The following is a 25,728-nucleotide window of genomic DNA, read 5'->3' on the forward strand; positions in this document are numbered from 1 at the left end:
CACGAGGCAGACGCCGGGTGGGCACCGGTCTTGTTGGATATAGCGCTCCCAGCGCGAGGGCATGAATGAAGCGCCCCAAGGCGCAAGAGAGTGCTCCCGAGCGCTAGGAGCATAGATGAAGCGCCCCAGGGCGCTAGGACCGCAGGGAAGCGCTCCCACGGGCTAGGGCACGGAAAGCAGAAGCCATAGGAAGTTTGGGGGGTCCGTAGTTCAGGAGCAGAGCAGGGCCCAGGGGGGCACGCCCTTCCCTGAGCCCAAGCAGCAGCACGACCCAGGCAGGGTCCCAAGCAGGAAGAAGAAGAGAGAGAGAAGAGAGCCCACCCTCCTTTTATACAGGAGCTTCCTTTGTCTCCAAAAGGGGCAGGCAGGGAGAGAACCAGCCAGAACTGGTTATAAGGAATTTCAGGTTACTGGCCAGGCCAGGGACACTGGACGCACCCCAGGGGGGTGGAGCCAGCCTGGTGGGGGGAGGCCCAGCCGGCTTCAGCCAATCAGGCACCAGCACACCTACTGCACACACACACCAAGGTCTAGAAGTGGCACTTCCCTTCTAGTCACACACATGCCCCATACATCATCTTGTAGCATTCAACCTCACGAGCGCATACATACCAAACACGACCCAGCACGCCCCACGCATCAGGGACTACCAGAGCCACATACATTCCCCATGCATTCCTATGGGAGGCAGGTCTCTCTCACCACACACACGCTCAGAAGGGGAATCACCATTCCCCGGACACATATAATAAGCACAAAACTTCAGGGGTGGACCTGCCAGACGGGCCAAGTCCAACATATATCTATAGAGGACCAGCTGGAGAGTACACTAGAATAAAAGGCACCTTCTCTGTGTGTGGGATGGAGAGACCTTCATGCATCAAACAGCTGATGGTCTGTCATAATACCGGAGAGGTGTTGATTTGCTTTTGGATGTGAGGACATTGGATGTGAGGACAGGAGTGTATGTGAATGCTCCGTCTTCGGGTCCAGTGCTATATTAAAATCTCCTCCCCATATAATGTAGGTGGAGCCTATCTCCAGAATACGTCCCCAGAGTTTGGCGAAATAGGTGGCATTGTCAATGTTGGGGGCATAACAGTTTAATAATATTACTGAATGATCCGCTAGTCTGCCCCACAGCACGCTATATCTGCCCTGTGGATCTAGAAGAGCCCCAATCGGGCAGTACTTCACACAATCCATAACTAGGATTGCCGTGCCCTAGCATATGCCAAGTAGGATGAAAAGCAGCTATACGCAGCCCACTTCTTACCAAAGCTGGGTGTTGTATTTTTAGACACCAAAACAAACAATATCTACCTATGAGTTCCGGCGGTATAAATTATTAAGAAAATTGTAAATCACTACATGGGAGGGAAACTCCACTGTGGTATAGTACCCAGTTGCCCCAGATCTCTGCACTGGAGTGCATCAAGGGCTGGGATTCCCTTAGGGTCTCATCTCTGGGTAACTATTTGGGTCCCACTGTATTGAGGTCCTTTGAGGAGTTACAACAGGAATTTGGTCTTGAGTGCTCCCAATTCTTCAGCTACCTTCAGCTCAGACATGCCTTCGGGGTTTATGAAAATGCTGCCTCTGACCTCGCTGAGTTTAGTGCCATTTAAGCCAAAATAACTATTTCCCAGTTGCCCACCAAAGGGCAGGTCTCCATGATCTATAAAACGTTAATTATTCATACGCTGGATACCTTCCCTGCATTGAGGGTCAGGTGGGACGCACACGTGGGTCCCCTCTGAATGGGTGGCCCTGCAAGGCTGCAATTTCAGCTAGGTACAGATTGATACAGTTTAGGAATTTACATCACATTAATGGACTCCATATTGAGTGTGGAAAATACAGAGAAGGACTTACCCTGCCTCAGGTGTAAGACAGATGAGGGATAACGCCTGCACACAACTTGGCACCGTAGGATCCTTCGGCCCTACTGGGAGGTAGTAAGGGATGCTCAGGGGGAGGCACTCTGCCGACCACCCAAACTCCCTGTGAAAGTGGCCATACTAAACTTACTAGATGATCCAGAAGAAACTCTGATACAGCAGGGCCTGGCAATGGGTAAACAAGACATACTCCCTCTTTTGCAGTATGGAGGGCAAATATGGACATGAGTTGCACCTTGGAGAAGGCTGTTTATGAATCACGGGGATTCCTGCGGAAGCACGATAGACTATGAGATAGACGCATGACCTACATGGAGGGCACTTAACCCAGAATTTTCAAAAGTTATGGTAGCAAAGAGGGGATATTAATCTGATTCGGTGTGGCCGTAAACAATGACATGCAATGTTATAACGGTTATAAGAAGGATGTACAAATGATTCCTTTCTGTAATGTTTCATTTTTCAAGTTACTCATGTAAAGTAAAAGGGTGTAAAATGGCAAAATGGCCGCCGAATAAGAGCTCTGTGAAAGAGCTCCTGGGGTAGGGATCACCGTAACCGGTTTAAATCCCAGGAATACCCCGAAGACGAGCCATCCCCTCCACGAAGAATTCCAAAAGATGAGGAGCAGAAGTACAACCAACTTAAAGAGCGTAACGGTCAGTGTAACGAGCGCATAGGAAGACCGGTCAGCAAATAACGGACACCGGACACTCACTGACCTGAAAGAAAGAGAACCACCGGAGACGGACTGCCTAGAAATGATGCCTGGGGGAAGCTGGACGTAGCGTGCGTATAATGCCAGCAAGCCAGCCCCAATACTAACGTGGCGGCAACGGAGACCCATCAGCGCGGGAGGAAGCGAACCAACTCGTCTAATACTTCAGCAAACGCCAAACTCCTCCGAAGCCGCGATCAGAGGAAAAGATGCGAGGCGGCAACTGAAGCAAGGGCCTGTGAGGCTCCCGTACTGCGGTGAGGAGGAAGCGGGAAAGCGGGACCTTTCATTGCATTACGAGATAAATAATCTTAAAGAGTAAACAACCCGGGGAGCCAAATACCGCCCTGCCTGACTCTAAAATGGCGCCCAAACCGGTCAGGAAAAGCAATAACCCGGTTAAGGCGAAATAAGCGTGAGATTAATCAAGGGGCTTTCAATGCAACACCAATCGAGAAAGGTAACATCCAGAACAGTGCAAAGCTATTACCCCCTGGAAATAACAAACAACGAAAGTAAATAATAGTCGAATTGTGTAGAGGGACTCACTCACTCGAAGTAGTGGAAAGAGAAAAAGTCCTCTCTGCTCAGGGAAGGAAGAAGTGGAAAGAGAGAAAGTCTTCTTTGCCCAATGAGGAAAGCAGTGGAAAGAGAGAAAGTCTTCCCTGCTAAATGAGGAACCAGCTCGACGGGAGCCATCTTACAATGTCTGTCTACTATATTGCTCAACCCAGAAACATTGTAACTAAGTGATACCGAGAGAATTAGGAGATCTCCAATTGCTACCAACAGGAATTACAAAGACTATAAGATAATCAGAAACAAAGTGTCTATCCATACACGCCTAGATTTGGAAAGAGAGCATAAATCTGGAACATAGCAACACCAGTAGCCACTCTAACCGGAGACAAGCTGAGGAAAGAGACACTTGAAGACCTGCTTCACAGTGCCAATATGAGCGGGCGATACCTAGAGACGGTAGGCTCGAAAGCTCAGATTATAAAATACCCACCTAATCTATCCAAAAATGCAGCCAAAAAATGTAAACACGACACCCTGAGAAAAAATCAGGACATACTATTTACGGACCTATATTTCAATATAGCCAAAGGTACATCTATGAATGACCTCATATTCCACACGAACAAAACAACAATTTGGCGCAATACCTTCTCAAGGATGCTTACCATAAAAACGACCACAAACATCCCTCATGGCACAAAAATGATGACCTCACCATCACACAGATGTAGAGCAGAACTAAGTATCACCATATATAAATCGGGTACCGTGCTGATTCAAGCAGCAAACCGAGAACTGGAGAAATTTGCCAAGATATTCCAAATGTTGAAAGATTCTTTAGAAGACCCAAGACACCAACTACTCCTGACCCAACCAGAAGACACTCCCGTCACTAATGATAACATCAGAGGAGTCATTAGAATCAGGGAGCACCATGATCATAGCGTTGAACGAGAAATTAGACCTGAGAAGGTAATGTCCAAGCCGGAGAACACGACAGAAAGAACGGAGAGGTGTAGCAAACGCGCGAATAAGGACAAGGACCAGCCCCAAAGAGAAGAGCAGCCCTCGCTCATGAACGAAGAGACCCCCCAGGCTGAGCATACATCGGACTCGAGAAGAAAGCCCCAGGATGAGCAGGAAGTGGACAATGGAGAAGGTGTCTACCCCCCTACACCCCCCTCGAGTACAATATCAACGTCATGCAGACTATCACCCTCAAATGCTCTCACAACACAGAACGGAGCGAACAATGACGACATCTCCAACAGTAACGGAAGGGCCAATCAAACATGGGTTACAAAGGGAAAGGAGGCTGAACTAAGAACAGATCCATACAAGAGAAGAACAAAACACAAATCCCGGATAAACAGATCTGTCTACCCCAAGAAATCACATCAGAACAAGAAAGATACTAAGATGTTCCAGAAACTAATAAACAAGATGGCACAAATCACTATAAACACCTCACAGGCAATTGAAAAAATAGAGGAGCTGACGGCGAGCATTCACGCCAAGGTCACGCACATCCAAAACGTTGTAAATTGTTCACAAAAAAAGAATAACGAAACGGTCTGGCAGATGAAACATAATGATAACCGACCAAATAGGACAAAACCATTATCAAAAGAGGAAACTCTGGCCTTAACACGATCGTATGAAATACTGGACCGCGAGAAAGAGGAAAGAATCAAAACAGTACCACTCGACCCTAACAGAACATCGAGAAAGAATGATAGAACATCTAACCCTCACAACCTACAACAGATACAGCTCACAGCAACAGAGAATAAGACTGGCGACCTTAACAACAAAGAAAAACCCCTGACATGTCTACTACTCAACTGCCGGTCGGCAACCAAACATTCCTCGGATATAGCTGACCTGATCATTAACAAGGACATTGATATAGCAGTCCTCACTGAAACGTGGCTCACGGAATCCTCATCCCCTTCCATGGATCTCCTAGTACCACCCCAATATAACATTTTGAGACTTGATAGACCCATAAAGCTAGGAGGAGGCATAGCCTGCATTCACAGATCTGTTATTGAGGTCAAACAAATTCTAACCGACCCTCTAGAATCCAGCGAATACCTAGGCCTTAATATAAGAACAACCAACAACCAAAGATGCAACCTGCACTCTTTTTACCATCCACCAGGAGACAGCGCAAAGTTTACAGAGGAGCTAATGGAGATCATAACGACCAACTCAAACGACGGCGCCAACAACATATTTCTTGGTGATTTCAACTTACACTGGGAAGACCACAACGACAAACTGGTCAAATCGCTGAAAGACTTCCTTGATGAACTGAACCTTACTCAAATATGCACACAACCCACTCACACGAAAGGAGCGACGTTAGACTGGATTATCTCACGAAAGAAAGAGACATCAATCCTCTCTATAACACCATGTGACTGGTCGGATCATCATGCCATAACATTCGTGATACCTATAATGATAAAAGGCATGACCAGACAACCCCTCAAGACCAAAAAATGGGTCAGAGACACAAGAGATGCAAACTTAAAGCTACTAGTTGAAAGTTGCGAAAGAGACCTAAAACCGCATAACAATGTGCATAATGTGAATGAGCTGACCGACCACTACCTAACAACAGTCGAAAATATTGTCAACAACACCATGCCCCTAAAATTGAAAAATATCTCGGAGAAGACAAAAAACCCATGGTTTAATGAATCACTAAATGAAGAAAGGCGCAAATTGAGAATGGCCGAAAGAAAATGGAGACAACACCCTTCATCCCCAGAGCTGAAAGCACTCAGGAAAATTAGAGGCCAATATAACAAAAAGATCATCAACTCAAAACAAGAATTCATACGGTCAGAACTTGACAATGCCAAAAACAGACCACGGAAACTCTTTGAAATCCTAAAGCAACAATCAAACAAACTAGCTAAATCAGTCCATGAGAACTCCAAAACACCTCTAAATTGTGAAGAATTTTCTACATTTTTCACAGAGAAGGCGAAATCGCTAGAAGTAGAGCTCAAAAACGCAGTGGCAAACCTTCCCATAGATCCAATGCCTACGAGAGATACTGCTGTGACTACGGAGAGTACCATGACAATAAACGAGGCAAGGTGGGATACGTTCGAACTATATGACCAGCACAGTATCGCCAAAACGCTTTCCGAAATAAAGCCAAACAACCACTACCAAGACCCATTACCTGCAAAATGTGTAAAAGAAATCAATCACGCCCTGGTTCCAATATGGACTGAAATTATAAATGCGTCACTATCACAAGGGATCCTCCCAGACTGCCTGAAAACAGGACAAGTTGCTCCCATAATCAAAAAACCCTCAGCAGATAGATCAGACCCAAACAACTTTCGCCCAGTGACCAACATCCCGCTACTGGCCAAACTAATTGAGAAATGCGTTCAGAACCAACTAAGCCGACACATCACCAAATTCTCATTACTTGACGAATGCCAATCAGGATTCAGAGCAGGGCACAGCACTGAAACAGCGATCCTCCATATTGTCGATGATGCTCTACAGGCACTTGACCAAAACAAAGCATGTCTACTGATTCTCCTAGATCTGTCCTCGGCCTTCGACACAGTAAATCACGAAGCCCTATTGTCCAGGTTACGGGACAGGATGGGCCTGTCAGGAACCGTGCTGGAATGGTTTATCTCTTTTTTACAGAACAGGACACAGCGATTCCTGGTTAATCAGTCCATCTCAACTCCATGCCCTATTTCAATTGGAGTCCCTCAAGGATCATCATTATCCCCCGATCTGTTTAACCTTTACGTCGAACCGCTCACAGAAATTCTCCAAAAATCACAGATATCCTATCACATGTATGCAGACGACACGCAAATATACTTAAAGATCTCTTCCCTAAAAGACATGGAGCTAATGAACGAGACTCTAAAAATGGCTCTACAATGGCTAACCACCAACCAGCTGAAGTTGAACGCTCACAAAACAGAGTTCCTACTAATCTCACCAGCTAGGAGCCATACGGAAATAAAGGAATGGACGAAAGTGGTGACTGCGTTAAACTGCAACCCAACACTAATCAAGTCAGCGAAATCGCTAGGAATCACTCTGGACGAGAACCTGGACATGAAAGCCCATATCAACTCAATGGCTAAAAATGCCAGGTTCCACCTGAACTACTTAAGAAAATTGAAACCGTTCATCTCAGAAGCGGATCTCAAATTAGCAATCCAATCCTTAGTTATCTCGAGGATTGAATATGGCTGCACCACCTTAGCGGGACTACCAAAATTGTCCACAGCGCCATTGAAAGCATGCCTAAACGCTGCGGCAAGAATTATCACCGGATCAAGAAAATACGATCATATATCGCCACACTTGAAAGCTTTAAGCTGGTTACCCTATGAAGCTAGAATCCAAATGAAGATGGCATGTATCACCCATAAAGCGCTACACCACAACACCCCAAGATACTTAGCGAAGAAAATCCAGCTATCGGGAGGTAATCGACCAGCGAGGAGTACTGAGGAATTCCTACTACGGCCAGCCCTTTTCCACAAGAAAAAAACCTACGACAGAGCGTTCTCAGGAGCTGCCCCCAGAATATGGAACTCTCTCCCTCCTAACATCAGGAAGATCCAAAACGTGGCATCATTTAAGCGAGAAGTGAAGAGCTTTCTGTTGAAGAAATACACTACCTAGAATAGATCATTCACGATCTGATGATGACCCAACTGTCAGACTTGCTTTTACATTTTACCTAAGATAGAAATACACCCACCATTGACTATCAACGCTAACTGCACACGTGTCATATTATATTTATCATCTACCTCATATTTGTTGTCCATATAACTGTCGTATATATATGTCTTTCCTATATGCCTTCTATGTTAAGCGCTCTGATACCCACGGGTCTTGTTCGCGCTATACAAAACTTTATAATAAATAAATAAATAAATAAAAGTATGTACATAAAAATTCAATAGTATGATGTATTAGAAAACAAACGTAAATCACTGCTTTTCACTCAAAATACAAACAAGCAGTTAGCGGTTACTTTGAAAAAGTTTTGTAAAGTTGTGTTTGGTTACTCCTGCAGGCCTTGGGCAACCAACTCCAGCAGGGAGCAAGGCAGTGGGGCCAGTAAGGCTTAGCAGGACAGTTACCTTGCAATCAAAGCAGTCTCCAGTCCAGCTCCAGGTTCTATGGACAAACCTCCATCGACTTCATTGGAGTGGTACTGATGCAAGGGATAATGGATGCTGAGGATGGTGAGGATGCTGATCCAGTCGACAGGGATCTTTCTGTAGCCACCCCTAAGTCCATGAACACGGTGCAGTGATTTTGGCCACAGAGGACGATGTCCCCCGAAGTCCAGGTGAAGACCAGACAAATTTGTTTTTACCACTGGTCTATTGGTTTCCTGTCACAGCGAAACCAGTGGTTTTCATTAACTGTGTCTAGTGTCTGTCTTGGGTGACAAACTGCACTTTGACAACCCTCCCAGGTCCAGCAGACTTGGATGCAATTGTCGAGGCTTGGTCTCCCAGGCTCCACTTCCGCGATCAATTGATTGTGGCTATCAACTCACCATGGCAGCTTCTTCAGAGTTTGTGGCCCTGGAGCTGTAACAGGAAGTCAGCCTACTAACTGTTGGAGTTCAATTCTTCTGTCTGGGGCTCAGGATGACTTTTCCTCAAGCAGAGTACCAAAGGCACAGTCCTCTCTGTGCAAGCCCAGGAGCAGCAGGTACACTCCTGTCTTTGGTACATCCTCTCTTTGCCTGGTTAGGGGAACAGTAGGGCAGTCCTTCTCCAATCCTCTCTCCAGTACATAAGTGATCTGAGGTCTGGGTGCCGGGGTGCCACTATTATGCCTATAAACTGCTCCTCTGCAGATGTGGTGACTAATATCCAATGGGCTGCCAGGTAGGTCTCAGCCGTGCTCCATGCAGGTAAGAGCGGTGGGGCTGGGCTGGAGGGATTCGACAGACGAACATGAGGGAATATTAAATAAAAAAAGAATTTTCCCTTGTCGTCGTCTATCGAAATCGCCCGGCCCTACCGCTCTTACCTGCACAGGCCGCAGCTGGTGGGTCCCTCCTGCCTGATGATGATTTCATGCAAAATGTGGGATCTAGATATCCCAGAGTGCAACATTCTGCCCACTCCCAAGATGGCAGAACCCCTCTCTCATAGCGTGGATCTTGGTAGCCCACCCTAGAGGTGTGGCTACCAGAGGGCTACCCGTCCACAGGAAACCCGGTTTGACAATGTTTTCCTTTCTCTGTCCCCAACACCAACCTGTCTACCAGAAGAAAAGAGCAGCACCTCCAGTGTTTGTCCACCATTTGACCATCAAATGTGACTTCCCTATTGAAGCCTTCCTTTTGGACTCACACTTTGTGTGGCTTCCTGCTAGGGAGAGGTAACACATCTTTCAACGGCAGGCCTCTATTTTCTCTATTCCTGGGAGTCGTTCAAATATCTCGCCAGGGAGGCAGAAGGCTGTCTCATGGCCAACAACTGTAAATAGCCACTGAAAAACTTGGGCAACAGAGTGTCAACTTTCTAAAGTTGCCTTTTAAGCAAAAGTTACATCAAATTCGACTGAGGCATCAAGTCGGTTTTGATAAAATGATTCTTTTGATACTTTGAAGTGCCAACTTTGGTCGTTCCTTACAGAAGTCAGTACAGATGAGTTGTCTGCGTGTAGCGCTGTACTTGCCAATGGGACTACTGCCCTTTCTACAACAAAAACTGTAAGCTGGGGTTTTTACAGTTAGTATGCTAAAAGCACATGACCTACTTTTTAATATACAGCTTCTTGCCTTAGGGCCCAACAGGCCTACCTTAGGGGTGACATATATATTAGGGGTGGGTGGCAAATTTCAATCCGCTGGCAGAGTTCATGGAGTTTTGCCACATGGTGGTAGAGTTTACCCGCACCGCCACAGCACCCACCCCTGTAGTCTCAGAGACACATTCACTGCTATTGCTTGCTGCAGCATTTAGCCACCACTGCTTCAGTTTGAAATATCCGGTGCTTGTAATCAATCAGGTAGTGGTGTAAAAGCGTAGTGCTCTTGGATTCAGCAAAGAACTCTTTTTTATCTGATTGGGTCGGGGGGCTTACTGGTTCATTGGTTGTATTGCCTTAAACAACTTTACTGTGTAAAAGGATTGGCAGATGAAACAGTTTGTTCACTGGCTTGATTTCTCAGGGGCCCTTCGGGCGTGGGGGCGTTGCCCTACTTATATTTTGCCCTCCCCGGCCAGCCAATTACATGCAAGTATGGTGTATCTGTATTCAGCTGACTAAGTGAAACAACAACCCAATTTAGACAACTTCAGCCGCGGCACTGCAGTATGTCAAAGCGGCCTGAGGGGGTGGGGCTTATATATGACAGGCACTACAGACGCCGGTATTAGGAAGTTAGCCAGCGCAAGTGCGCATGTTGGGTTAGACTGTGGCCTTTCTCCAGCCAGCCTGACATTCACACTAAAGGCGCATCCACCTACCCATTACTGAGCCGGGCGGTGACTCCTAGCCACACCCCACCGGTCTTAGAAATGAGCGGTGAGGTTCCCTGCCCCAGCCAATCATGCGCTGCTGTAACAGCAGCAGCAGCAGCAGCAGCAGCACCAAGACTGGCCTAGAGAGGGAGGGGGTAGGAGGACGCTGTCTCTCGAGTCTCTCTTCCATTTTCGTGAGATTGGAGAAAGAGACAGTCGTTGACAGCAGCCAATGAGGAGGAGACCGATTCAGCTGCTGGTCCTTTCACCTTCAGAAATCCCCCTTGGACTACTCACCACACAGACCTTGATGGTAGGCTGCAAGGTAAATAGTGTTGATAGCGCGTGCTCCAGTGCTCAAACGTTCCCCTCTAGAGGTCAGCCACAAGTTACACCCGATTGTGTTTTCACCTGGAGTAGAAACCACACACATGCCATATTAAGTTTATTTCAAGATGCCCAGAGCACTTCTCCTTTCGCTCTCAATTAGTAATGTTTGTGATGCACAATGGGGTCACCACCTGCTTAATTGTGATTCCAAATGTTTCTACACCCTATGGTTTGCTGCTTCCCCTTTATAAAACGATTTGACCAATCCTAATAACATCCCCCTCCCCCACGCACCAGTATGTGCTTTACAGAATGTGTGTTTTTTCAGGCCTACTATACCTCTTGACACACTAACTACGCCACTGGTCAGATCCTCTGATTTGCATATTATGCATATATGAGCCCGCTATTAACCCACTGAACTGGCTTACAGTATCTCCAAGCATTTCCCAAGCTCGTCGTTTGATGTGGATTTAGTTTTTGTTATAATTTATTAAACACATTGGGCCGCTGTTTGCCTTGGAATAATGAGCAGCAAGCCCAGGACAGGATCTCTTCTTAGTGCCTTGATGCGCTGCACGAAGGAGAGTGGGCGTAAGTTCAATGTAGATCAAAGTGACAAAGTCGCTCATCATATCAGAATTCCATGTGTCTGCTGTTTAGGTCTCGCCTTTACCATTCCGCAGGAATGGGAAATGGGGAGAATTCAAGTCGGCTATTTTCTCTTCAAACTAAGGGCTTTCAGCCGCGGTTTTCTTTCAGTTCACGTGAATCACGTGAGCAAACATGCACGAGCATTCAAGGCCAGGGCTTCTCCTCCCCTAGCAGCACTCCTCCCACACCAGCAACTCCCCCCTCCCACACCAGCACCTCCCCTCTCTCTCCAAACAAACACAGCCTTGCCGTAGCAGCACTCCTCCCACACCAGCAACTCCCCCCTCCCACACCAGCACCTCCCCTCTCTCTCCAAACAAACACGGCCTTGCCGTAGCAGCACTCCTCCCACACCAGCAACTCCCCCCTCCCACACCAGCACCTCCCCTCTCTCTCCAAACAAACACAGCCTTGCCGTAGCAGTACTCCTCCCACACCAGCAACTCCCCCCTCCCACACCAGCACCTCCCCTCTCTCTCCAAAAAACACAGCCTTGCCGTAGCAGCACTCCTCCCACACCATCAACGCCCCCCTCCCAAACCCGCACCTCCCCTCTCACACAGCCTTGCCGTAGCAGCACTCCTCCCACACCAGCACCTCCCAGTAAGCCTCCCTCCCACAGCTTCCCCCAGCTCCCTTCTCCTCCCCCCTAAATGCTTTTTTTTCACGGTCGCCAGGCCGTGAGCTGATTCAAAGCGATCCGCTCCGCCCCCCTGCTGCACACAGCGCTGGCCTCACTTCTCCCCCCTAATTGCTTACCAGCCATGTCACACACCACCATTTGCTGTGCCTCGCATCGGAGCATCAGACCTTCTCTTTCCCATCATTAACAGGCTTCCCCGCCCCTAAAAGCTTCCTTCAGCGATGTTCTTGTTAGTTTGTTTACTTCTGTGGTGAATCATCAGGAGGTGCTTGTTTTTAAAGTGACTACAAATGTATATTACATTTTGCGCCAAAGCTGTGTTCCTGTCCCTTTTACTGATACGTTTAGCGTTTTTACACACATTGATACAGTTGCTGCTGCAGTATCACAAAGATGCAGACAACGTTTTTTCCTTCTGGAAAGGAGATTGGGCTGGGAGAGGAGCGACTTTGTTTCAGGTCACCATGCAAGACAACAACAAAACTTAATACTTGCAAAAAGCCAATGCAAATGTTCTTTGGTTTATCGTTTTGCCGTAGGCGTCATTGGGGATACATAAAGCACAGGCATTTTAGCTAAATTGTAAACAAACTTGTTGAGGAAAGGTTTCGATGAGAAATTAAAGGCAAGCTGATCAGGAGGAGACAAAGAGAGGGTCGCCAAAAGAGGAATGTGGGGGCTGTAAACCGGACCCAAGAAACCGATCCACAGACTGGAGAGGCAGCAGGCGTCAGCAGGGGACAAGCTGGTGAAACTCACAAAGGAAATGAAGTCGCAAGGTTGGTCTTCGTTTCCCCTCCGCAGATCAAGTTACACCCCTGCCCTGCTGGATATCAGCGGGGGGAGGGGGGCCTAGTCAAAGTGCACGGAGTCCCTGCAGTCTTCAGAACAGAATATTGCAACATGTACAGGTAGAGTATTTAGTGTTCAGCTTACCAGAGTGCTGAAGAATCAGGATATATCATCTCATCCCATCCCAATGTTTGACAAGAGAGTCACAGGGAGCCCCAACTGTTTAGAGTTAGGTGCATGAAAGGCTCCATTCTAAACTATAGTTACTTGCTTCTAGAACGTTCACGAAAATTAGGAATCCTAATTGTAAAACAGCATTTATAGCCATTAACAAAGATTTCCAATTTTGAAGCACTTAAGGAAAGGAGCTAATATAATCACATCTCAGTCAAGCTGAACTGCTTTTGCATGTTCCATCAGGTACTGTGTAATGTCTTCTGAATGAAGGCAAGCACTGTGCATCACCCCCTTCTTTACTCTAGTACTGTACCCCGTTTAACTAGATACCATAGCGCTGTGACCTGTTCATCACTTCTTCCAAAAACAGTCACCTTCACCGCTGGCAGTGACACCCCTGTCTTTGCTTCTAGAATCTTCTGCCCATCACCTTGTTTACACAGTATTGTCCCTTATTCACCTTTACTCCCAGTGGACCTTGCCTCACCACCTGTGCTTATACAGTGATGTGGATAATCACAATTGTACCATCTTTGCCACCAACGTTGTCTGCCATTTTCACTTTTGCTCCAATAGCTTCACCTTCTATCCCAGACTACTGTACCTCCTCATCTTTGCTAGCAAAGGGATGGGCTCACACATTACCCTCTTCAGTGCCTGTTTCACCTTCCTAGCAGAGTACTGGATTCTCTTCAATGTTTGCTACTGCAGTACTATACCCCCTCTCCGTTACAACTAGTGCTGTGCCCGCTCCACCTTACCCACCACAGCACCTTCACGTTCCTGACAGTTTCATTTTATTTTGCCTAGCAGGAATAGTTACTGTGCGTCACCCAGAGCACTGTGCAATGCAGTTTTGCTACTGGAGTGCCATGCCCCTTTCACTATTTGACAGTTGAGCCCCTTCTTCACCACCCAAGTGCCTGCTTCCATTTACCATTACCCTGTACATTTATGGGTTGGGTAAATCCGTGTCCTTTCAGTACTTGCAAAATCATTCAGTATGTGACGCAATGTATTTTGGCTTTCGCAGTCACATTTACAAAATTCAGATACATTCAACCCAATTCCAAACATTGTTGCTGTATGTGAGACTCACTCTTGGAGTACTCCTAGCTTACACCTGACTTCCAAGCCAGAAGTACGGCAAGAGTAAGTCAGAGCAACTTCTTTGCGCAATGGATCCATCGTCTTTGCTGCTGTTGATTGTACGATTCATCCATTGGCAAAATCAAGCACTGGATGTCATGCCATTTCCTCTAAGGTCACACCAACAATATCAGAGCATCCACTAACACGCAACGCCACTCACACCCACGCAAGCCCACTATCACCCACGCAAGCCCACTATCACCCACGCAACGCCACTCACCCACGCAACGCCACTCACCCACGCAACACTCACACATGCAACGCCACTCACTCAAAGCAACGCCACTCACATACGCAACGCCACTCACACACGCAACGCCACTCACACACGCAATGCCACTCACACACAAGCCGAATATGTGCATGCTAATATAAACAAACAATGGTCCGAGACCAATCTTTTTTTGAAACTGAAAAATCAAAGCTTCAACAATTCACGGTGTGTTTAATTCACGAACCTGAACACAACTAATGAGTAACAGAAAAATAGGCAACAGCAACAAACTCAAACTTTTTATAGCATTTAATCCATTCTCGGAATCAAAATTCAATCTGCAGTTTTTATATACATTTTATATACAATGCCCCGTATCAAGAGCGTGCAGTAAAGGAAAAGAAAGTGTCAAAAGGCGTGATCGTGATGAGATGAAAAAAGAAAAGGAATCACACAGAGTATAAAAATTATTCTGTATTATTCAGAAAAACCAGTCAAAGAAGGACTGGGACAATAAATCCTGGCCACATCAATTAGTCAATGTACAGTCCTTTTTGTTATTCATGAGACATAAGATGTATGAATGTCTGCACTAGGGGGGGGAAGATAACATTAGTGGTCCAGGTATTTTTTAGTTAGGTGTCGACGTTTCGACTCGTCTTGCGGCCTTGCGGTTGATTATGCCTGGGCCATGCGAGTCTTCTTCAGGACAGATACGACGGGGCAGGGGATCTAGTAGATGATCCTATAGAAAATACAAACAACCATGAGGGTTGGGGCTGTTGCCTATTTAATTTAAAGCTAAGGGTAGTGTTCAAAAATTGCTTACCCTTCACACGATGGGATAGGCGTAATTCCTTCAAGGTAATCTGGTCCTTATATATCGAGTAGGGGTATACAGATCCTCTGAAAAAATCAATGAGGAACCTGTGTGTTACAATAATGTATACTTTATGGGATTCATGCCAGGACAGACAGTATGGAATTAAAAATATATTACCTGTTCTGTACGTGTGGGGTTCCTATATTAATCATAAGATCATATATCAATATATGTCTCCACAATCAAAATCCATTGATAATATTGCAGCTTGGAAAGGTCTTCACAATTATTATTAACCTAAAAAGTTAAGGGCCAAATAATGGTAAGTATCAGTCCAATGGTTTCCATCTATAGTTAGACTGATGGTCAAAAAAGAAGGAACAGGGTGCCATTTACCTGTGTTAAGCTGTCAGCAATCGCTTCATATGGAGGATAAATCACTCGCCTGAACCGGTGACTAGAAACAAAAAACGGGGATAAGTCTCCTTCACTAAACTGCTCCGCCTTATTGTATAAAGGTTTCCCCATAGTTACTTACTTGGTAGGATCGAGTGCGTGTTTTGAAATAGACACGCGTCATATGTAGAACCCCAGGGCGTAGTGGTCCAACACCTTGTGTGGCAGCTTAGTTATTCCGCGTTCGTGGAATCGAGCGCGAGGACGGACTTCCCCATGCCCGAACGCTTCCGAAAGGGAGAGCGAGGAAGGACAATACCTTCGCTTCTAACAATTGAACTTTGGAGTTTAATCATAAGGAATATTATGTTGAGAAGGGGCCAGCCAAGTCCTTATTAATATTAACGCGCTACTGGTTCTATTGCGCACGAGTCAAGAATTAATGTAGTACAAACGTTAACGCGGTACATATTCCCAATTATTTATAATTAGTGTCTTAACAGACCTAAGACGTTCACCAAAGGGGTATTGGTACATATAGGCAGGTTCATGGTATATTGATCATAGGGGAATAGTTTCAAAATGAGAAACCATGGCGGCCATTTTGGGTTGGGGAGACAGAGATCGAGCCCCATTAGTCATCATTATACATATATTAAAAGACATATTTACAAGGAAAGAAGGGACAATTGACCAACAATATTATTTACAATTACCCACAAATAACGTATAATTGACCTATTGTTGGTCATTCACAGTGAACATTGATATTGTTGATAGACCCGACGCATTCCTCAAAAAAGGTCATAGGTGAAGCAGTTTAAGAATGAGAGACCATAGCGATCATTTTGATTTGGGGAGACAGAAATCGGGCCCCATCAGACATCATTAAACACATATTTAAAAGCAAAAAAGGACAATTAACAAACAACACTATTTACAAAGACCCACAAAACAACGCATAATTGACATATTACTTGTCATTCACAGTGAACATACAGGATCTGAATGTAAAACTGATTTAACACTTCGAAAAGGGGAATTTTGGTTAGAGGATTCCCACTTGTCTATTGATTTCCTCCAATTCATTCAACCCTTTGTGTGCCGTGTCAAGAAGGTGTATCCAACGGCATTCTCTCCTGCACAAGATGCTCTGTACATCACCCCCTCGTGGATTAGCTTGTACTTTTTCCACGACCCACCATTTAATACTTTCCGGAGGATGCGAAAAAGTAGTAAAATGCTGTACAAGTGGCGCACCTATTGTTTTGCATCGTATCCGGCTGACATGTTGGAGGATCCTACATTTTACCCTCCGGATGGTTTGACCCACATACATAAAACCACAGGGGCAAAGGATGGCATAAATCACCCCTGTGGTGTTACAGTTACTGTGGACTTTTAGTGTATGTGTTAGATCATTGTGGGTAAAAGTGGTGCATTCCACAGACATGGGGCAGGCTTTACAGTTCCCACATTTTTTGTGCCCAATTACCGGTGGTAAACCCCATAGTGTGGTTTGGGAAGGGGCTGATGGTGATGGGAGAAGTGATTTGATGAGATGATCTCTGATGCTTTTCCCTTTTCTAAAAGCATGTAAGGGGGTCGAGAGTCCACCTACTTCATCCTGTACCAAATGCCAATGACGGTTGATGGCTTTTTTTATCTGGTTGCTTTTTGTGTTATACGTCGTCACACAGACTAGCCTTTCTTCATTCTTGTCCTTCTCTTGTATCATGAGCAGTTGGTCCCTATGATTATGCCAAGCTCGTTTACGTGCCCTCTTGAGTAGGCGGATGGGATAACCTCTCTCACTGAGTCTAGCAATCAAGAGAGAAGACTCGTCGAAGAAATCTTCCTTCTTAGTACAATTCCTTCGGAGCCTCAGGAACTGTCCAAAGGGAAGGTTGTCCCTGAGGTTCCGAGGATGGTGACTTGGGTACCTAAGAAGTGTATTGCGTTCACTGCTCTTCCTATAAAGGGTAGTATACAGGTGTCCTTGTTCAGATTTTATTTGTATGTCCAGAAAGCTAATCGTGTATTTGTCACATTCTAGGGTGAATTGAATGTCGGCCAGTTGTTGGTTGAGCCAGTCATGGAAATCGGTTAACGATGCTTTACAACCGTTCCAAATAAGAAGGACATCATCGATGTACCTGGCCCAGAGTTGGATTCGGTCTCGATAGGGGTTTGTTTGATTAAGCACAAACGTCTGTTCATATTCATTCATGAAAATGATAGCTAGGTTGGGGGCAAAGCTCGCCCCCATAGCCACGCCCTTCGTTTGTACATAAAATTGGCCCTGAAATGTAAAGAAATTCTGAGTCATAGCTATATTCAGGAATTTAAGGATAAACTCCGTGGGAACCCTATGTGGGGCTGGTCTGCGGTTTAAAACCACTTCTATGCAGGCTAAAGCAGCCTGTTGCGGGATGTTAGTGTAAAGGGCAGTGATGTCCATAGTTGCAAACAGGCTACTCTCCGGATCGTATTGAAGTCCATCAACCAGCTGTATAGTTGCCGTGGTATTTCTTAGGTAGGTGGGGGTGGAAATTGCTATAGGTTTCAGGAATATATCAATATATTTACACAGTGGCTCCAAGACGGAGCCACATCCTGAAATGATGGGTCTCCCCGGTGGGTCTTCCAGGCGTTTATGCACCTTAGGGAGTGTGTAAATGGTAGGCATGCGCGGGTGTTTATTGTTAAGGAAGTCAAATTCATGCTTAGTGATAATTCCTTCCTGTAGTGCAAGGCTGGTCACGGTGCTCACTATTTGACAAATTGTCTTAGTAGGATCTTTTTTGAGGAGTTTGTAATTACCCTCAACCTGTAGTTGGGACAAAATCTCTGACCTGTATTTCTCAACACTTTGAATAACAATCGCCCCCCCCTTGTCGGCGGGCTTCACTACAATGTTAGTATTGTCTTTCAGAGCATAGAGGGCCAATTTTTCTTGTTTGCTCATGTTATATGGTACGTACTGCCTAGTGTTCAGGATCTGTTCTACATCTCGTGTGACCACCTGTTCATAAGCCAAGATCTTACTGTTAACCATGTGTGATGGTGGGTTAAATTTGGAGGGTGGTCTCAATCCACTAGCTGAAAATGTTGGGTTAACGGGGATTTTCTGGAAGTAGTGTTTTAAACGCACCTTCCTGAAAAATTGCTGTAGCTCAATTTTTAGATTGAAGTCGTTGGGCATGGATGTAGGGACAAAAGAGAGCCCTTTCGAGAGCACATTCTGTTCCTCTTGTGTCAGTACATGATCGGACAGATTTATAACCGGATTCTCTGGTCTGTGGACTACCATCTGTAGTGTTGGCGTCTCGTCCTGATCTCGCCGTGGGAATCCGACTGAAATGGTTTCTTGCCCCTGCCTGTCCCTCGATTCCAAGTTCCACCCCGTGCTCCCCTGGGCCGTCCCCAGGGGCGGCCTCTGCCGCGTGGTCCCCACCATTGATCCTCGCCTAAAAAAGGCTGCTGATCTTGGAAGTTCTGGGCCGAAGAATTTGACCCTGTACTCGTACTTGGACGTTCTTGATCACTGTCTGAGCCACTACTTGCTGATGAGCCAGAGAAGGTATTGTAGCGTCTATATCCTCCACGGCCCCTGCTCGAGAAACCACCTCTCTGGTCCTGCGTGTAGTATCCCTCCTCTAGGTAGGGGTATGTCACCTTTTTATCGTATGCCTTGATGTCCTTGGCCACTTTCTCTAATTTGGAATATAGCTATGACTCAGAATTTCTTTACATTTCAGGGCCAATTTTATGTACAAACGAAGGGCGTGGCTATGGGGGCGAGCTTTGCCCCCAACCTAGCTATCATTTTCATGAATGAATATGAACAGACGTTTGTGCTTAATCAAACAAACCCCTATCGAGACCGAATCCAACTCTGGGCCAGGTACATCGATGATGTCCTTCTTATTTGGAACGGTTGTAAAGCATCGTTAACCGATTTCCATGACTGGCTCAACCAACAACTGGCCGACATTCAATTCACCCTAGAATGTGACAAATACACGATTAGCTTTCTGGACATACAAATAAAATCTGAACAAGGACACCTGTATACTACCCTTTATAGGAAGAGCAGTGAACGCAATACACTTCTTAGGTACTCAAGTCACCATCCTCGGAACCTCAGGGACAATCTTCCCTTTGGACAGTTCCTGAGGCTCCGAAGGAATTGTACTAAGAAGGAAGATTTCTTCGACGAGTCTTCTCTCTTGATTGCTAGACTCCGTGAGAGAGGTTATCCCATCCGCCTACTCAAGAGGGCATGTAAACGAGCTTGGCATAATCATAGGGACCAACTGCTCATGATACAAGAGAAGGACAAGAATGAAGAAAGGCTAGTCTGTGTGACGACGTATAACACAAAAAGCAACCAGATAAAAAAAGCCATCAACCGTCATTGGCATTTGGTACAGGATGAAGTAGGTGGACTCTCGACCCCCTTACATGCTTTTAGAAAAGGGAAAAGCATCAGAGATCATCTCATCAAATCACTTCTCCCATCACCATCAGCCCCTTCCCAAACCACACTATGGGGTTTACCACCGGTAATTGGGCACAAAAAATGTGGGAACTGTAAAGCCTGCCCCATGTCTGTGGAATGCACCCCTTTTACCCACAATGATCTAACACATACACTAAAAGTCCACAGTAACTGTAACACCACAGGGGTGATTTATGCCATCCTTTGCCCCTGTGGTTTTATGTATGTGGGTCAAACCATCCAGAGGGTAAAATGTAGGATCCTCCAACATGTCAGCCGGATACGATGCAAAACAATAGGTGCGCCACTTGTACAGCATTTTACTCCTTTTTCGCATCCTCCGGAAAGTATTAAATGGTGGGTCGTGGAAAAAGTACAAGCTAATCCACGAGGGGGTGATGTACAGAGCATCTTGAGCAGGAGAGAATGCCGTTGGATACACCTTCTTGACACGGCACACAAAGGGTTGAATGAATTGGAGGAAATCAATAGACAAGTGGGAATCCTCTAACCAAAATTCCCCTTTTCGAAGTGTTAAATCAGTTTTACATTCAGATCCTGTATGTTCACTGTGAATGACAAGTAATATGTCAATTATGCGTTGTTTTGTGGGTCTTTGTAAATAGTGTTGTTTGTTAATTGTCCTTTTTTGCTTGTAAATATGTGTTTAATGATGTCTGATGGGGCCCGATTTCTGTCTCCCCAAATCAAAATGATCGCTATGGTCTCTCATTCTAAAACTGCTTCACCTATGACCTTTTTTGAGGAATGCGTCGGGTCTATCAACAATATCAATGTTCACTGTGAATGACCAACAATAGGTCAATTATACGTTATTTGTGGGTAATTGTAAATAATATTGTTGGTCAATTGTCCCTTCTTTCCTTGTAAATATGTCTTTTAATATATGTATAATGATGACTAATGGGGCTCGATCTCTGTCTCCCCAACCCAAAATGACCGCCATGGTTTCTCATTTTGAAACTATTCCCCTATGATCAATATACCATGAACCTGCCTATATGTACCAATACCCCTTTGGTGAACGTCTTAGGTCTGTTAAGACACTAATTATAAATAATTGGGAATATGTACCGCGTTAACGTTTGTACTACATTAATTCTTGACTCGTGCGCAATAGAACCAGTAGCGCGTTAATATTAATAAGGACTTGGCTGGCCCCTTCTCAACATAATATTCCTTATGATTAAACTCCAAAGTTCAATTGTTAGAAGCGAAGGTATTGTCCTTCCTCGCTCTCCCTTTCGGAAGCGTTCGGGCATGGGGAAGTCCGTCCTCGCGCTCGATTCCACGAACGCGGAATAACTAAGCTGCCACACAAGGTGTTGGACCACTACGCCCTGGGGTTCTACATATGACGCGTGTCTATTTCAAAACACGCACTCGATCCTACCAAGTAAGTAACTATGGGGAAACCTTTATACAATAAGGCGGAGCAGTTTAGTGAAGGAGACTTATCCCCGTTTTTTGTTTCTAGTCACCGGTTCAGGCGAGTGATTTATCCTCCATATGAAGCGATTGCTGACAGCTTAACACAGGTAAATGGCACCCTGTTCCTTCTTTTTTGACCATCAGTCTAACTATAGATGGAAACCATTGGACTGATACTTACCATTATTTGGCCCTTAACTTTTTAGGTTAATAATAATTGTGAAGACCTTTCCAAGCTGCAATATTATCAATGGATTTTGATTGTGGAGACATATATTGATATATTATCTTATGATTAATATAGGAACCCCACACGTACAGAACAGGTAATATATTTTTAATTCCATACTGTCTGTCCTGGCATGAATCCCATAAAGTATACATTATTGTAACACACAGGTTCCTCATTGATTTTTTCAGAGGATCTGTATACCCCTATTCGATATATAAGGACCAGATTACCTTGAAGGAATTACGCCTATCCCATCGTGTGAAGGGTAAGCAATTTTTGAACACTACCCTTAGCTTTAAATTAAATAGGCAACAGCCCCAACCCTCATGGTTGTTTGTATTTTCTATAGGATCATCTACTAGATCCCCTGCCCCGTCGTATCTGTCCTGAAGAAGACTCGCATGGCCCAGGCATAATCAACCGCAAGGCCGCAAGACGAGTCGAAACGTCGACACCTAACTAAAAAATACCTGGACCACTAATGTTATCTTCCCCCCCCTAGTGCAGACATTCATACATCTTATGTCTCATGAATAACAAAAAGGACTGTACATTGACTAATTGATGTGGCCAGGATTTATTGTCCCAGTCCTTCTTTGACTGGTTTTTCTGAATAATACAGAATAATTTTTATACTCTGTGTGATTCCTTTTCTTTTTTCATCTCATCACGATCACGCCCTTTGACACTTTCTTTTCCTTTACTGCACGCTCTTGATACGGGGCATTGTATATAAAATGTATATAAAAACTGCAGATTGAATTTTGATTCCGAGAATGGATTAAATGCTATAAAAAAATTGAGTTTGTTGCTGTTGCCTATTTTTCTGTTACTCATTAGTTGTGTTCAGGTTCGTGAATTAAACACACCGTGAATTGTTGAAGCTTTGATTTTTCAGTTTCAAAAAAAGATTGGTCTCGGACCATTGTTTGTTTATATTAGTAGTCACCCAGGTCCAGTACCCCTGGGGTTACCCTATTATTATAATGAATATGTGCATGCAGCTTTCCAATATAGAAAACAAATTGGACTTTATTCGCAAAAAAATATATACTACAATTGGACTCCTTGGGTTCACTCACATGCAAACCTCAAGTGACTCCAACTATTAAATCTTCATTAACACAAACAAAGATACTTGGCACAAAACCACCCAATAGGCATACTGCCAATAAAACCATGCTCAAACCAGGCCAGAAAGTTAGTCTCGTTTTGCCATCAAGAAACAATGAATTTACAATAAACATGGCCATTGAAAATGTATTCTTAAAAATGAGGATTGGAATTATATGGCCATTAAGTTATTAACTATTTTGCAGATGAAAAGAAACCGTAAGTCCGTAACTGACACACTAGTTAGAATTCTTTAGATAAGTACTGAGCTCTGACATCGATGTACAACCTTCAGGCCATAAATGTAAACCCCGTAAGGACTGAATCCGACCTTCATCCTTCTGAGGTGGATACACGGAGTACCACTGAGTGATCAACAGACACACCTTTTACGAACAGCGCTATATATAACAGCAAAACTAACGAAGCAAGGGAGGGTTAAAACAAGAATATGCTTTATTAATAGGGAAATTCAAAAGTGGGGCTGCGACGTGATAAAATAAAATGGAAAGTAATGATTGACGTCATTGACAGCACATGTGAACATATCATCCACGAGCTGATCACGAAAATATCGTTCCGGCGTTTCTTCCGCCGATTACTTTCAAGATTCATCTGGCAATGCATAAGTCTTAAAAACACCTTTGTAAATCAAACCAATGCACATGAAAACATTTTCGGCCATATTGGAAAAAACATAGACTATTTGAAAAAAACCCGAGCCAAAACACTTCACAAACGATCACAGGCTGAATCAAAATAAACTGCAAGTACAAAAACATATTTACTGCAAACACCAAGTAACACTAGTTTAAACGTTGAAGGTTGTTGCATACCAATAGTGTCTAAATTCATCTCAGCCTTAAATATTAATCAAAAGCATTCACAACACAAAAGAATAATACTGCAAAAGAAAGACACTGTGATTACAATACAACAGTACAATCACAATCGCACATTGTCAACAAAAAAATATTTCCCAAAAAATGTCTGAAGTACAGTACATAAAATAACTACATCGCAAGATATTTACTAAAAACAACATTTATACATAGCACATAAAAATTTTGAAATGTTCAATAGCTAGACACGATGTGCAAAAGAAAAGTCAAATTCAGTCGGAATATGTCGTACGTCATCACAAAAAATTCCAACATTGCCATATATTCATTACAAACAACATTAATACATAGCAGATCAAAATTTGCAAACGTTCAATAGCTGTACACAAACAGCATACGAAAAGTCAAATTCAGTTGGAATATGTCGGAACTACGTCCCATAAAATTAAGACATTTGCAATATATTCATTAAAATCAACGTTTATACATAGCACATCAACATTTTTAAACGTTACATAACTATACACTAAGTACATACGCAAAACCAAATACAGTCTGAATACGCAAACGTCATAAACAATACAAAACATTAATAATATTAAAATTCAAACTTACCTGTCAAACGACGCAGCAACAACACAAGAAGCACAACGCGCCTTTCACACGTGACTGTTCTCGAAGATCTGGGAATTTCCCCGTTGACGCACGTCAAACGCAACGCTACGTCACAAAACGTAGCGCTGCGATTGGCTAGAAATTACGTCACACTAAACATTACATCAAAATAAAAAAAAGACTAGAACGCTAATCTCCCTTACGTAACAAACGTAAAGGGAATGCATAGCGTACGACATTTTTACATCATAAAAATAAAACACACTTTAAAAACATTCACTAAACACTTATAATCCCAATACAAATACACGAATACACACACACATTACATTCAAAATATAAATTAACACATGCAAAACACTCACATATGCCAATCACACATGCAACCCCACTCACACATGCAACGCCACACACACATGCAACGCCACACACACACGCAACGCCACTCAACCACGCAACGCCACTCAACCATGCAACGCCACTCAACCACGCAACGCCACTCAACGCCACTCAACCACGCAACGCCACTCACACAGGCAACGCCACTCAACCACGCAACGCCACTCAACGCCACTCAACCACGCAACGCCACTCAACCACGCAACGCCACTCAACCACGCAACGCCCCTCAACCACGCAACGGCACTCAACGCCACTCAACCACCCAACGCCACTCAACCACGCAACGCCACTCAACCACGCAATGCCACTCACACAGGCAACGCCACTCACACAGGCAACGCCACTGAACCACGCAACGCCACTCAACCACGCAACGCCCCTCAACCACGCAACGCCACTCACACAGGCAACGCCACTCAACCACGCAACGCCACTCAACCACGCAACGCCACTCAACGCCACTCAACCACGCAACGCCACTCACACAGGCAACGCCACTCAACCACGCAACGCCACTCAACCACGCAATCCCACTCAACCACGCAACGCCACTCAACCACGCAATGCCACTCAACCACGCAACGCCACTCAACCACGCAACGCCACTCAACCACGCAACACCACTCAACCACGCAACGCCCCTCAACCACGCAACGCCACTCAACCACGCAACGCCACTCAACCACGCAACGCCACTCAACCACGCAACGCCACGCAACGCCACTCAACCACGCAACGCCA

The sequence above is a fragment of the Lissotriton vulgaris genome, chromosome 2_1 (genome assembly GCF_964263255.1).
Source record: "Lissotriton vulgaris chromosome 2_1, aLisVul1.2, whole genome shotgun sequence".
Lineage (NCBI taxonomy): Eukaryota > Metazoa > Chordata > Amphibia > Caudata > Salamandridae > Lissotriton > Lissotriton vulgaris.